This window comes from Ambystoma mexicanum, chromosome 13 (genome assembly GCF_040938575.1).
Source record: "Ambystoma mexicanum isolate Mex_15411 chromosome 13, UKY_AmexF1_1, whole genome shotgun sequence".
Lineage (NCBI taxonomy): Eukaryota > Metazoa > Chordata > Amphibia > Caudata > Ambystomatidae > Ambystoma > Ambystoma mexicanum.
Window position 1 is genome coordinate 357567917 of NC_090938.1, and position 13466 is coordinate 357581382.

The window sequence follows — 13466 nt, forward strand, 5'->3', positions numbered from 1 at the left end:
AGGTCCAGAAAGCCGACCTTCCCCACAGACTATTCAGACACCTTGCGCTTGTGGCTTTGTTATAGGCCCGAATCCATTGGTAAAAGGTTGCACAGGTACAATGTGCAATATCAGTTCCTATTCAACAATGTTCAAGAAAATTACCATTTGGAGGCCCTGATGAGGATCGAACTCACGACCCCTGGTTTACAAGACCATTGCTCTGCCACTGAGCTACAGAGCCCCTCAGGTTATGACGCATAACAGCAACACAACGAGCACACAACATGATGTTTACTGGGTAGACATATTTGAAGGGTGTGTGAGAATGTATGTATATGATTGTGATTTGACCTGTTTTTTTCTGGGCGATTTTTTGAGGAGCAGCTAATTTGTGCGTATTCCGCGCAATTTTAGGGTGACTAATGAGGAGATGTGATGCGTGAAAGTTGAAAAAAACATGTACATGGCAGCAGAGAGACAATATGGCTATTACCTTTGCTTTTTTAAATTTCTATCCGGATTCTGGCTCAAAGGGTAGTCAAGCACAGCAGATTGCATTCCTGCCAGTAACACGACAACCTTGTTTGTGTCCTTCTTAATCAACTAACATGCATATTTTCACTTTTGTCTGTATGTTCTTTGAAAGCCAATGGCAATGGTGCTTAGAGCAATGCAGATGTTTAAAAAAGATTTCAAAAGTTAAAATCGACGAAGGTGGGATTCGAAACCACGCGTGTACAGCAGATTAGCAGTCCATGCCTTAACCACTCGGCCACCTCGTCTACAGGGATTATGTTAGGCATTCAAGTCTTTACAGGTAATAACACAAACATCTTCAAAATAGAACCACAATGCGTTCCTTGTTGAGGTACGTCCAGCCGTTTGCAGGAAAACTGCCTCACTTGCTGTTGAGAAAAATTCATCAAAGTCCTGGGGTGTTTATAGGCATCGCCAAGATGACATTGGGAGGTGTTTCAATTGACACGTGTTGAATATGAGGAAGAGCATCATGCTGGCTCCAGTGGCACTGCCTGCAGCATGACAAAAATGTAGAAGGGACATTTGACTGCACCATTGGCTGAACATCAGTGGCAAAGTGTATATCAGGCTAAAAGGTAAGCTCCAGTGGCACAATATGGGCACTACAAGGCACCCATAATTTGGTGTCAGCTAAAAAGACAATGCCAGAGCTTGTGGATGCTTTTGTACACTTGTGTGTGTGTGTTTGTGGGTGTAGTTTCATGTCGAAAACCAAAACACAGCAGCTCCAGTGGCGCAATCGGTTAGCGCGCGGTACTTATACAGCAGTACATGCAGTGAGCAATGCCGAGGTTGTGAGTTCAAGCCTCACCTGGAGCAACTTTGGAACTTTTTACTAATTCACCTCAAAACTGAATTATTGAACCAATAAATGTTCTGGACATTTTTTGGTTCACCTCAAGGTTTCCTTGATTGTCAGTTAATGTTGTATGACAGCTCCTCTGCCTTTTAGACATGGAATACTCATTGCAAGTTATTTATGGGGTGTTTGCGCTTTAAATACAGCTACGGAGGGTTTTTGAAAATAGAACAGAAAATTAAAAATGTCAACTGTTAATATACTCCATTTTCTGCTGAGCACCACTTACGGAAGACATTTGTAAAGGTAGAAAAAGGGTTACTGGAGTAGGATCCAGGAGACAATATCAACTTACAAAGAATAATGTTGTCTATTTACTGCATTATCGCCTTTGAAGCAAACCTCTGAGAATAAATACCCTTTCACTAATCAGGCAGTCACTTTGATAAAATCAAGCAGAACAAGGATGCTGATAGGAACTCGCCTCATTTGCATATGGGCTAGGGCTTCTGGGAGCCATGAGAATTAGGAGTTGAAGGTTTTGCAGATCGAGATTGCTAAAGGGCTGGGCATTTGCACAGACCTCTCCATGCCTGATTGGTGCCGAAGGTTAGTTGCAAGTGGTCCCCTGCTCACCCTACCTTACACAGGGCCATGCCCAGTTAGGCCCCTCAGGGCTAGGCCCGGCAGGGCTAAGCCCGGCGTTCGTCAGGCGAAGTGCCTGGACCCCTGCTCATCATACCTCAGAATCTGGTCTAGCTATTGCAGACATGGGGAATGGTGCTTATATCCCATTGACAGCGCCCACAAGCTGCATACTAATAGCCAATGATGTGTGAATGCGGTCAGGGTAGCAGACATATAGAACAATTGGGTGGGTTCGCTTCCGAACTGGATGCACAGGAGCAGGAGAGAATGGCTGTTGGCGATGTATGCAACTTGCTCTGCGTGAACACATCTACCGACCCCTTCCCCTACACACACGGGCACATACACACACACACACACATAGCCATTGGAGCTATGCAGAGCTAATCAGAAAGATTGGTAATCATTAGAACATGAAAGATATGTGTTCATTTTTTATTAAACTTGTGGACTCCCGCAGAAACGGAGGGACTCACATCTCTAATTGAGGCTTGCTTACCTCTATACAAATGTGTTTGCTGGCTGTCTTTCTTCAACTGGTATGTGCGGTTGTGTCTGTCTTTGTCTTTCAACACGCCTGGCACGTTTACATTATCAAAGAGATGATTGTATGGAGATGGGGAACACCCCTCCGTTGCATTGTGAACTTGAACAGTCTTTTCACCAAAGCAGCTACATGCGACATTGCAAGGTTTTTGTCAGTCTTTGCCTGAAAACATTAGGCCTTCCTCTCGAACTCTATTTCACTCCTTCTGTGGAAGACTTCAATTATGAGGATGCATCCCGTCATAAAAGGTTCTCTGTAGATGGTGCAACTCTGGCTTCTCTTCCCCGTGCTTTTTGAAAATAATCCGCCCGAGGCCCTGATGAGGTTTGAACTCATGACCCCTGGTTTACGAGACCAGTGCTCTGCCACTGAGCTACAAGGCCACCTGCTGCTTGCTCACAGCCAACAACAGAAAGTGCAAAGAAACCATGGGTTTTACCTAGGTAGATCTCCAGGTATATGAATTTCTGGTTGTGTAAAAATGGCTGTATATCTCTGCATGTGTTCAGTACGTCATCATACATCTGATTTGCGAAAGCGTGTGTGCTTATGTTGGTGATACATTGTCGGTATGCGTTTGAGTATGTACTTTTACGGGTATGTATGTATTGAGTAGGATGCTGAACAGGTTCATGAGTTTAGATAGCAGGTCAGAATGATGGCAAAAGGAACATGTAAAAGGCAGACAACTAAAAGAAAAAAGAATTTGGGATGTAAGCTTGGGAATTTACTAACTGCGCTGATTTTGGCTCCTATAATAGTAAAGAATGGAAACCTACGAGGAAAGTCTTTGACTAATTTCATTCTCCGCCTGCACCAATGAACTTATTTTTACATCTCTATTTCCATATCTGTACTCATTCCTGTCTTTCACAGGGAGGTTGAAAGACTTTGGTCTATGTTTAAATGCAGACTATAAAGAAAAAATACTACGAAGGTGGGATTCGAACCCACGCGTGCAGAGCACAATGGATTAGCAGTCCATCCCCTTAACCACTCGGCCACCTCGTCTGTTTGGGAACGGTGCTCGAGTCCCATGCTTAAAGAAGAGATAAAACAATGGTGGTGCAAAGTCAGTGAAAAATAGATCATGTTTGTCATAGTAGAAACAAGATCGTTGACTCGTTCTTCCTTACCCGGCCATTGATAGATAAACACATCAAGTTGAAGTTCAGAAAAATATAACAAGAGCTCCTGGAGGGTTCACAACACTAATCCAGAGGAAGGTGCTTGAGCTTCCGTATGGCACACCATTAGTAGTAAAACCAGCATAACGCAAGCTCCAGTTTCCCAGTGTTTGGCATCATTCAACGTTTCCAGCCAAGATCAAAGTTCAGATGCTGCTGCTTCCTGTGATGTCATTGAATTTAAATAGTGAGTGATGGCAATAACCCTTTTCCAATTAAATTTTGCCACATCAACGTCCCTGAAAATAGAGAAAGGCGTGCAACCCAGAACCGCTGTACTGTTCAATAGAGTAAGGGCTTCACCGTGATCATCTGCATCTGTCATCACAAGATTATCAAGGTCTTTTTCTTGAAGAAATTAGGTCCAGAAAGCCGACCTTCCCCACAGACTATTCAGACACCTTGCGCTTGTGGCTTTGTTATAGGCCCGAATCCATTGGTAAAAGGTTGCACAGGTACAATGTGCAATATCAGTTCCTATTCAACAATGTTCAAGAAAATTACCATTTGGAGGCCCTGATGAGGATCGAACTCACGACCCCTGGTTTACAAGACCATTGCTCTGCCACTGAGCTACAGAGCCCCTCAGGTTATGACGCATAACAGCAACACAACGAGCACACAACATGATGTTTACTGGGTAGACATATTTGAAGGGTGTGTGAGAATGTATGTATATGATTGTGATTTGACCTGTTTTTTTCTGGGCGATTTTTTGAGGAGCAGCTAATTTGTGCGTATTCCGCGCAATTTTAGGGTGACTAATGAGGAGATGTGATGCGTGAAAGTTGAAAAAAACATGTACATGGCAGCAGAGAGACAATATGGCTATTACCTTTGCTTTTTTAAATTTCTATCCGGATTCTGGCTCAAAGGGTAGTCAAGCACAGCAGATTGCATTCCTGCCAGTAACACGACAACCTTGTTTGTGTCCTTCTTAATCAACTAACATGCATATTTTCACTTTTGTCTGTATGTTCTTTGAAAGCCAATGGCAATGGTGCTTAGAGCAATGCAGATGTTTAAAAAAGATTTCAAAAGTTAAAATCGACGAAGGTGGGATTCGAAACCACGCGTGTACAGCAGATTAGCAGTCCATGCCTTAACCACTCGGCCACCTCGTCTACAGGGATTATGTTAGGCATTCAAGTCTTTACAGGTAATAACACAAACATCTTCAAAATAGAACCACAATGCGTTCCTTGTTGAGGTACGTCCAGCCGTTTGCAGGAAAACTGCCTCACTTGCTGTTGAGAAAAATTCATCAAAGTCCTGGGGTGTTTATAGGCATTGCCAAGATGACATTGGGAGGTGTTTCAATTGACACGTGTTGAATATGAGGAAGAGCATCATGCTGGCTCCAGTGGCACTGCCTGCAGCATGACAAAAATGTAGAAGGGACATTTGACTGCACCATTGGCTGAACATCAGTGGCAAAGTGTATATCAGGCTAAAAGGTAAGCTCCAGTGGCACAATATGGGCACTACAAGGCACCCATAATTTGGTGTCAGCTAAAAAGACAATGCCAGAGCTTGTGGGTGCTTTTGTACACTTGTGTGTGTGTGTTTGTGGGTGTAGTTTCATGTCGAAAACCAAAACACAGCAGCTCCAGTGGCGCAATCGGTTAGCGCGCGGTACTTATACAGCAGTACATGCAGTGAGCAATGCCGAGGTTGTGAGTTCAAGCCTCACCTGGAGCAACTTTGGAACTTTTTACTAATTCACCTCAAAACTGAATTATTGAACCAATAAATGTTCTGGACATTTTTTGGTTCACCTCAAGGTTTCCTTGATTGTCAGTTAATGTTGTATGACAGCTCCTCTGCCTTTTAGACATGGAATACTCATTGCAAGTTATTTATGGGGTGTTTGCGCTTTAAATACAGCTACGGAGGGTTTTTGAAAATAGAACAGAAAATTAAAAATGTCAACTGTTAATATACTCCATTTTCTGCTGAGCACCACTTACGGAAGACATTTGTAAAGGTAGAAAAAGGGTTACTGGAGTAGGATCCAGGAGACAATATCAACTTACAAAGAATAATGTTGTCTATTTACTGCATTATCGCCTTTGAAGCAAACCTCTGAGAATAAATACCCTTTCACTAATCAGGCAGTCACTTTGATAAAATCAAGCAGAACAAGGATGCTGATAGGAACTCGCCTCATTTGCATATGGGCTAGGGCTTCTGGGAGCCATGAGAATTAGGAGTTGAAGGTTTTGCAGATCGAGATTGCTAAAGGGCTGGGCATTTGCACAGACCTCTCCATGCCTGATTGGTGCCGAAGGTTAGTTGCAAGTGGTCCCCTGCTCACCCTACCTTACACAGGGCCATGCCCAGTTAGGCCCCTCAGGGCTAGGCCCGGCAGGGCTAAGCCCGGCGTTCGTCAGGCGAAGTGCCTGGACCCCTGCTCATCATACCTCAGAATCTGGTCTAGCTATTGCAGACATGGGGAATGGTGCTTATATCCCATTGACAGCGCCCACAAGCTGCATACTAATAGCCAATGATGTGTGAATGCGGTCAGGGTAGCAGACATATAGAACAATTGGGTGGGTTCGCTTCCGAACTGGATGCACAGGAGCAGGAGAGAATGGCTGTTGGCGATGTATGCAACTTGCTCTGCGTGAACACATCTACCGACCCCTTCCCCTACACACACGGGCACATACACACACACACACACATGGCCATTGGAGCTATGCAGAGCTAATCAGAAAGATTGGTAATCATTAGAACATGAAAGATATGTGTTCATTTTTTATTAAACTTGTGGACTCCCGCAGAAACGGAGGGACTCACATCTCTAATTGAGGCTTGCTTACCTCTATACAAATGTGTTTGCTGGCTGTCTTTCTTCAACTGGTATGTGCGGTTGTGTCTGTCTTTGTCTTTCAACACGCCTGGCACGTTTACATTATCAAAGAGATGATTGTATGGAGATGGGGAACACCCCTCCGTTGCATTGTGAACTTGAACAGTCTTTTCACCAAAGCAGCTACATGCGACATTGCAAGGTTTTTGTCAGTCTTTGCCTGAACACATTAGGCCTTCCTCTCGAACTCTATTTCACTCCTTCTGTGGAAGACTTCAATTATGAGGATGCATCCCGTCATAAAAGGTTCTCTGTAGATGGTGCAACTCTGGCTTCTCTTCCCCGTGCTTTTTGAAAACAATCCGCCCGAGGCCCTGATGAGGTTTGAACTCATGACCCCTGGTTTACGAGACCAGCGCTCTGCCACTGAGCTACAAGGCCACCTGCTGCTTGCTCACAGCCAACAACAGAAAGTGCAAAGAAACCATGGGTTTTACCTAGGTAGATCTCCAGGTATATGAATTTCTGGTTGTGTAAAAATGGCTGTATATCTCTGCATGTGTTCAGTACGTCATCATACATCTGATTTGCGAAAGCGTGTGTGCTTATGTTGGTGATACATTGTCGGTATGCGTTTGAGTATGTACTTTTACGGGTATGTATGTATTGAGTAGGATGCTGAACAGGTTCATGAGTTTAGATAGCAGGTCAGAATGATGGCAAAAGGAACATGTAAAAGGCAGACAATTAAAAGAAAAAAGAATTTGGGATGTAAGCTTGGGAATTTACTAACTGCGCTGATTTTGGCTCCTATAATAGTAAAGAATGGAAACCTACGAGGAAAGTCTTTGACTAATTTCATACTCCGCCTGCACCAATGAACTTATTTTTACATCTCTATTTCCATATCTGTACTCATTCCTGTCTTTCACAGGGAGGTTGAAAGACTTTGGTCTATGTTTAAATGCAGACTATAAAGAAAAAATACGACGAAGGCGGGAATCAAACCCACGCGTGCAGAGCACAATGGATTAGCAGTCCATCGCCTTAACCACTCGGCCACCTCGTCTGTTTGGGAACGGTGCTCGAGTCCCATGCTTAAAGAAGAGATAAAACAATGGTGGTGCAAAGTCAGTGAAAAATAGATCATGTTTGTCATAGTAGAAACAAGATCGTTGACTCGTTCTTCCTTACCCGGCCATTGATAGATAAACACATCAAGTTGAAGTTCAGAAAAATATAACAAGAGCTCCTGGAGGGTTCACAACACTAATCCAGAGGAAGGTGCTTGAGCTTCCCTATGGCACACCATTAGTAGTAAAACCAGCATAACGCAAGCTCCAGTTTCCCAGTGTTTGGCATCATTCAACGTTTCCAGCCAAGATCAAAGTTCAGATGCTGCTGCTTCCTGTGATGTCATTGAATTTAAATAGTGAGTGATGGCAATAACCCTTTTCCAATTAAATTTTGCCACATCAACGTCCCTGAAAATAGAGAAAGGCGTGCAACCCAGAACCGCTGTAAAGTTCAATAGAGTAAGGGCTTCACCGTGATCATCTGCATCTGTCATCACAAGATTATCAAGGTCTTTTTCTTGAAGAAATTAGGTCCAGAAAGCCGACCTTCCCCACAGACTATTCAGACACCTTGCGCTTGTGGCTTTGTTATAGGCCCGAATCCATTGGTAAAAGGTTGCACAGGTACAATGTGCAATATCAGTTCCTATTCAACAATGTTCAAGAAAATTACCATTTGGGGGCCCTGATGAGGATCGAACTCACGACCCCTGGTTTACAAGACCAGTGCTCTGCCACTGAGCTACAGAGCCCCTCAGGTTATGACGCATAACAGCAACACAACGAGCACACAACATGATGTTTACTGGGTAGACATATTTGAAGGGTGTGTGAGAATGTATGTATATGATTGTGATTTGACCTGTTTTTTTCTGGCCGATTTTTTGAGGAGCAGCTAATTTGTGCGTATTCCGCGCAATTTTAGGGTGACTAATGAGGAGATGTGATGCGTGAAAGTTGAAAAAAACATGTACATGGCAGCAGAGAGACAATATGGATATTACCTTTGCTTTTTTAAATTTCTATCCGGATTCTGGCTCAAAGGGTAGTCAAGCACAGCAGATTGCATTCCTACCAGTAACACAACAACCTTGTTTGTGTCCTTCTTAATCAACTAACATGCATATTTTCACTTTTGTCTGTATGTTCTTTGAAAGCCAATGGCAATGGTGCTTAGAGCAATGCAGATGTTTAAAAAAGATTTCAAAAGTTAAAATCGACGAAGGTGGGATTCGAACCCACGCGTGTACAGCAGATTAGCAGTCCATCGCCTTAACCACTCGGCCACCTCGTCTACAGGGACCATGTTAGGCATTCAAGTCTTTACAGGTAATAACACAAACATCTTCAAAATAGAACCACAATGCGTTCCTTGTTGAGGTACATCCAGCCGTTTGCAGGAAAACTGCCTCACTTGCTGTTGAGAAAAATTCATCAAAGTCCTGGGGTGTTTATAGGCATCGCCAAGATGACATTGGGAGGTGTTTCAATTGACACGTGTTGAATATGAGGAAGAGCATCATGCTGGCTCCAGTGGCACTGCCTGCAGCATGACAAAAATGTAGAAGGGACATTTGACTGCACCATTGGCTGAACATCAGTGGCAAAGTGTATATCAGGCTAAAAGGTAAGCTCCAGTGGCACAATATGGGCACTACAAGGCACCCATAATTTGGTGTCAGCTAAAAAGACAATGCCAGAGCTTGTGGGTGCTTTTGTACACTTGTGTGTGTGTTTGTGGGTGTAGTTTCATGTCGAAAACCAAAACACAGCAGCTCCAGTGGCGCAATCGGTTAGCGCGCGGTACTTATACAGCAGTACATGCAGTGAGCAATGCCGAGGTTGTGAGTTCAAGCCTCACCTGGAGCAACTTTGGAACTTTTTACTAATTCACCTCAAAACTGAATTATTGAACCAATAAATGTTCTGGACATTTTTTGGTTCACCTCAAGGTTTCCTTGATTGTCAATTAATGTTGTATGACAGCTCCTCTGCCTTTTAGACATGGAATACTCATTGCAAGTTATTTATGGGGTGTTTGCGCTTTAAATACAGCTACGGTGGGTTTTTGAAAATAGAACAGAAAATAAAAAATGTCAACTGTTATTATACTCCATTTTCTGCTGAGCACCACTTACGGAAGACATTTGTAAAGGTAGAAAAAGGGTTACTGGAGTAGGATCCAGGAGACAATATCAACTTACAAAGAATAATGTTGTCTATTTACTGCATTATCGCCTTTGAAGCAAACCTCTGAGAATAAATACCCTTTCACTAATCAGGCAGTCACTTTGATAAAATCAAGCAGAACAAGGATGCTGATAGGAACTCGCCTCATTTGCATATGGGCTAGGAGTTCTGGGAGCCATGAGAATTAGGAGTTGAAGGTTTTGCAGATCGAGATTGCTAAAGGGCTGGGCATTTGCACAGACCTCTCCATGCCTGATTGGTGCCGAAGGTTAGTTGCAAGTGGTCCCCTGCTCACCCTACCTTACACAGGGCCATGCCCAGTTAGGCCCCTCAGGGCTAGGCCCGGCAGGGCTAAGCCCGGCGTTTGTCAGGCGAAGTGGAAGTTCCTGGACCCCTGCTCATCATACCTCAGAATCTGGTCTAGCTATTGCAGACATGGGGAATGGTGCTTATATCCCATTGACAGCGCCCACAAGCTGCATACTAATAGCCAATGATGTGTGAATGCGGTCAGGGTAGCAGACATATAGAACAATTGGGTGGGTTCGCTTCCGAACTGGATGCACAGGAGCAGGAGAGAATGGCTGTTGGCGATGTATGCAACTTGCTCTGCGTGAACACATCTACCGACCCCTTCCCCTACACACACGGGCACATACACACACACACACACATAGCCATTGGAGCTATGCAGAGCTAATCAGAAAGATTGGCAATCATTAGAACATGAATGATATGTGTTCATTTTTTATTAAACTTGTGGACTCCCGCAGAAACGGAGGGACTCACATCTCTAATTGAGGCTTGCTTACCTCTATACAAATGTGTTTGCTGGCTGTCTTTCTTCAACTGGTATGTGCGGTTGTGTCTGTCTTTGTCTTTCAACACGCCTGGCACGTTTACATTATCAAAGAGATGATTGTATGGAGATGGGGAACACCCCTCCGTTGTACACTTGTGTGTGTGTTTGTGGGTGTAGTTTCATGTCGAAAACCAAAACACAGCAGCTCCAGTGGCGCAATCGGTTAGCGCGCGGTACTTATACAGCAGTACATGCAGTGAGCAATGCAGAGGTTGTGATTTCAAGCCTCACCTGGAGCAACTTTGGAACTTCTTACTAATTCACCTCAAAACTGAATTATTGAACCAATAAATGTTCTGGACATTTTTTGGTTCACCTCAAGGTTTCCTTGATTGTCAGTTAATGTTGTATGACAGCTCCTCTGCCTTTTAGACATGGAATACTCATTGCAAGTTATTTATGGGGTGTTTGCGCTTTAAATACAGCTATGGAGGGTTTTTGAAAATAGAACAGAAAATAAAAAATGTCAACTGTTATTATACTCCATTTTCTGCTGAGCACCACTTACGGAAGACATTTGTAAAGGTAGAAAAAGGGTTACTGGAGTAGGATCCAGGATACAATATCAACTTACAAAGAATAATGTTGTCTATTTACTGCATTATCGCCTTTGAAGCAAACCTCTGAGAATAAATACCCTTTCACTAATCAGGCAGTCACTTTGATAAAATCAAGCAGAACAAGGATGCTGATAGGAACTCGCCTCATTTGCATATGGGCTAGGGCTTCTGGGAGCCATGAGAATTAGGAGTTGAAGGTTTTGCAGATCGAGATTGCTAAAGGGCTGGGCATTTGCACAGACCTCTCCATGCCTGATTGGTGCCGAAGGTTAGTTGCAAGTGGTCCCCTGCTCACCCTACCTTACACAGGGCCATGCCCAGTTAGGCCCCTCAGGGCTAGGTACGGCAGGGCTAAGCACGGCGTTCGTCAGGCGAAGTGCCTGGACCCCTGCTCATCATACCTCAGAATCTGGTCTAGCTATTGCAGACATGGGGAATGGTGCTTATATCCCATTGACAGCGCCCACAAGCTGCATACTAATAGCCAATGATGTGTGAATGCGGTCAGGGTAGCAGACATATAGAACAATTGGGTGGGTTCGCTTCCGAACTGGATGCACAGGAGCAGGAGAGAATGGCTGTTGGCGATGTATGCAACTTGCTCTGCGTGAACACATCTACCGACCCCTTCCCCTACACACACGGGCACATACACACACACACACATAGCCATTGGAGCTATGCAGAGCTAATCAGAAAGATTGGTAATCATTAGAACATGAAAGATATGTGTTCATTTTTTATTAAACTTGTGGACTCCCGCAGAAACGGAGGGACTCACATCTCTAATTGAGGCTTGCTTACCTCTATGCAAATGTGTTTGCTGGCTGTCTTTCTTCAACTGGTATGTGCGGTTGTGTCTGTCTTTGTCTTTCAACACGCCTGGCACGTTTACATTATCAAAGAGATGATTGTATGGAGATGGGGAACACCCCTCCGTTGCATTGTGAACTTGAACAGTCTTTTCACCAAAGCAGCTACATGCGACATTGCAAGGTTTTTGTCAGTCTTTGCCTGAAAACATTAGGCCTTCCTCTCGAACTCTATTTCACTCCTTCTGTGGAAGACTTCAATTATGAGGATGCATCCCGTCATAAAAGGTTCTCTGTAGATGGTGCAACTCTGGCTTCTCTTCCCCGTGCTTTTTGAAAATAATCCGCCCGAGGCCCTGATGAGGTTTGAACTCATGACCTCTGGTTTACGAGACCAGTGCTCTGCCACTGAGCTACAAGGCCACCTGCTGCTTGCTCACAGCCAACAACAGAAAGTGCAAAGAAACCATGGGTTTTACCTAGGTAGATCTCCAGGTATATGAATTTCTGGTTGTGTAAAAATGGCTGTATATCTCTGCATGTGTTCAGTACGTCATCATACATCTGATTTGCGAAAGCGTGTGTGCTTATGTTGGTGATACATTGTCGGTATGCGTTTGAGTATGTACTTTTACGGGTATGTATGTATTGAGTAGGATGCTGAACAGGTTCATGAGTTTAGATAGCAGGTCAGAATGATGGCAAAAGGAACATGTAAAAGGCAGACAACTAAAAGAAAAAAGAATTTGGGATGTAAGCTTGGGAATTTACTAACTGCGCTGATTTTGGCTCCTATAATAGTAAAGAATGGAAACCTACGAGGAAAGTCTTTGACTAATTTCATTCTCCGCCTGCACCAATGAACTTATTTTTACATCTCTATTTCCATATCTGTACTCATTCCTGTCTTTCACAGGGAGGTTGAAAGACTTTGGTCTATGTTTAAATGCAGACTATAAAGAAAAAATACGACGAAGGTGGCACGCGTGCAGAGCACAATGGATTAGCAGTCCATCGCCTTAACCACTCGGCCACCTCGTCTGTTTGGGAACGGTGCTCGAGTCCCATGCTTAAAGAAGAGATAAAACAATGGTGGTGCAAAGTCAGTGAAAAATAGATCATGTTTGTCATAGTAGAAACAAGATCGTTGACTCGTTCTTCCTTACCCGGCCATTGATAGATAAACACATCAAGTTGAAGTTCAGAAAAATATAACAAGAGCTCCTGGAGGGTTCACAACACTAATCCAGAGGAAGGTGCTTGAGCTTCCGTATGGCACACCATTAGTAGTAAAACCAGCATAACGCAAGCTCCAGTTTCCCAGTGTTTGGCATAATTCAACGTTTCCAGCCAAGATCAAAGTTCAGATGCTGCTGCTTCCTGTGATGTCATTGAATTTAAATAGTGAGTGATGGCAATAACCCTTTTCCAATTAAATTTTGCCA

General features: G+C 43.7%; 12 non-coding genes across 12 annotated transcripts; 3 read left to right on the forward strand and 9 right to left on the reverse strand.

Moving 5' to 3' along the window:
• Nucleotides 1-151: 151 nt before the first annotated feature.
• Nucleotides 152-223, reverse strand: TRNAT-UGU (transfer RNA threonine (anticodon UGU)). Its single transcript has one exon. It is a non-coding gene; the product is annotated as a tRNA-Thr (tRNA).
• A 1023-nt stretch (nt 224-1246) lies between these two features.
• On the forward strand, nt 1247-1341 carry TRNAI-UAU (transfer RNA isoleucine (anticodon UAU)). Its single transcript has 2 exons — nt 1247-1284; nt 1306-1341. It is a non-coding gene; the product is annotated as a tRNA-Ile (tRNA).
• Nucleotides 1342-2827: 1486 nt separating this feature from the next.
• TRNAT-CGU (transfer RNA threonine (anticodon CGU)) lies at nt 2828-2899 on the reverse strand. Its single transcript has one exon. It is a non-coding gene; the product is annotated as a tRNA-Thr (tRNA).
• A 546-nt stretch (nt 2900-3445) lies between these two features.
• TRNAS-GCU (transfer RNA serine (anticodon GCU)) lies at nt 3446-3527 on the reverse strand. The gene has a single exon. It is a non-coding gene; the product is annotated as a tRNA-Ser (tRNA).
• Nucleotides 3528-4214: 687 nt separating this feature from the next.
• Nucleotides 4215-4286, reverse strand: TRNAT-UGU (transfer RNA threonine (anticodon UGU)). Its single transcript has one exon. It is a non-coding gene; the product is annotated as a tRNA-Thr (tRNA).
• A 1023-nt stretch (nt 4287-5309) lies between these two features.
• TRNAI-UAU (transfer RNA isoleucine (anticodon UAU)) lies at nt 5310-5404 on the forward strand. The gene is made up of 2 exons: nt 5310-5347; nt 5369-5404. It is a non-coding gene; the product is annotated as a tRNA-Ile (tRNA).
• Nucleotides 5405-6890: 1486 nt separating this feature from the next.
• Nucleotides 6891-6962, reverse strand: TRNAT-CGU (transfer RNA threonine (anticodon CGU)). The gene has a single exon. It is a non-coding gene; the product is annotated as a tRNA-Thr (tRNA).
• A 546-nt stretch (nt 6963-7508) lies between these two features.
• Nucleotides 7509-7590, reverse strand: TRNAS-GCU (transfer RNA serine (anticodon GCU)). The gene has a single exon. It is a non-coding gene; the product is annotated as a tRNA-Ser (tRNA).
• A 687-nt stretch (nt 7591-8277) lies between these two features.
• Nucleotides 8278-8349, reverse strand: TRNAT-UGU (transfer RNA threonine (anticodon UGU)). The gene has a single exon. It is a non-coding gene; the product is annotated as a tRNA-Thr (tRNA).
• A 465-nt stretch (nt 8350-8814) lies between these two features.
• Nucleotides 8815-8891, reverse strand: TRNAS-GCU (transfer RNA serine (anticodon GCU)). The gene has a single exon. It is a non-coding gene; the product is annotated as a tRNA-Ser (tRNA).
• A 480-nt stretch (nt 8892-9371) lies between these two features.
• On the forward strand, nt 9372-9466 carry TRNAI-UAU (transfer RNA isoleucine (anticodon UAU)). Its single transcript has 2 exons — nt 9372-9409; nt 9431-9466. It is a non-coding gene; the product is annotated as a tRNA-Ile (tRNA).
• A 2906-nt stretch (nt 9467-12372) lies between these two features.
• Nucleotides 12373-12444, reverse strand: TRNAT-CGU (transfer RNA threonine (anticodon CGU)). The gene has a single exon. It is a non-coding gene; the product is annotated as a tRNA-Thr (tRNA).
• Between the last annotated feature and the right edge of the window lie 1022 nt (nt 12445-13466).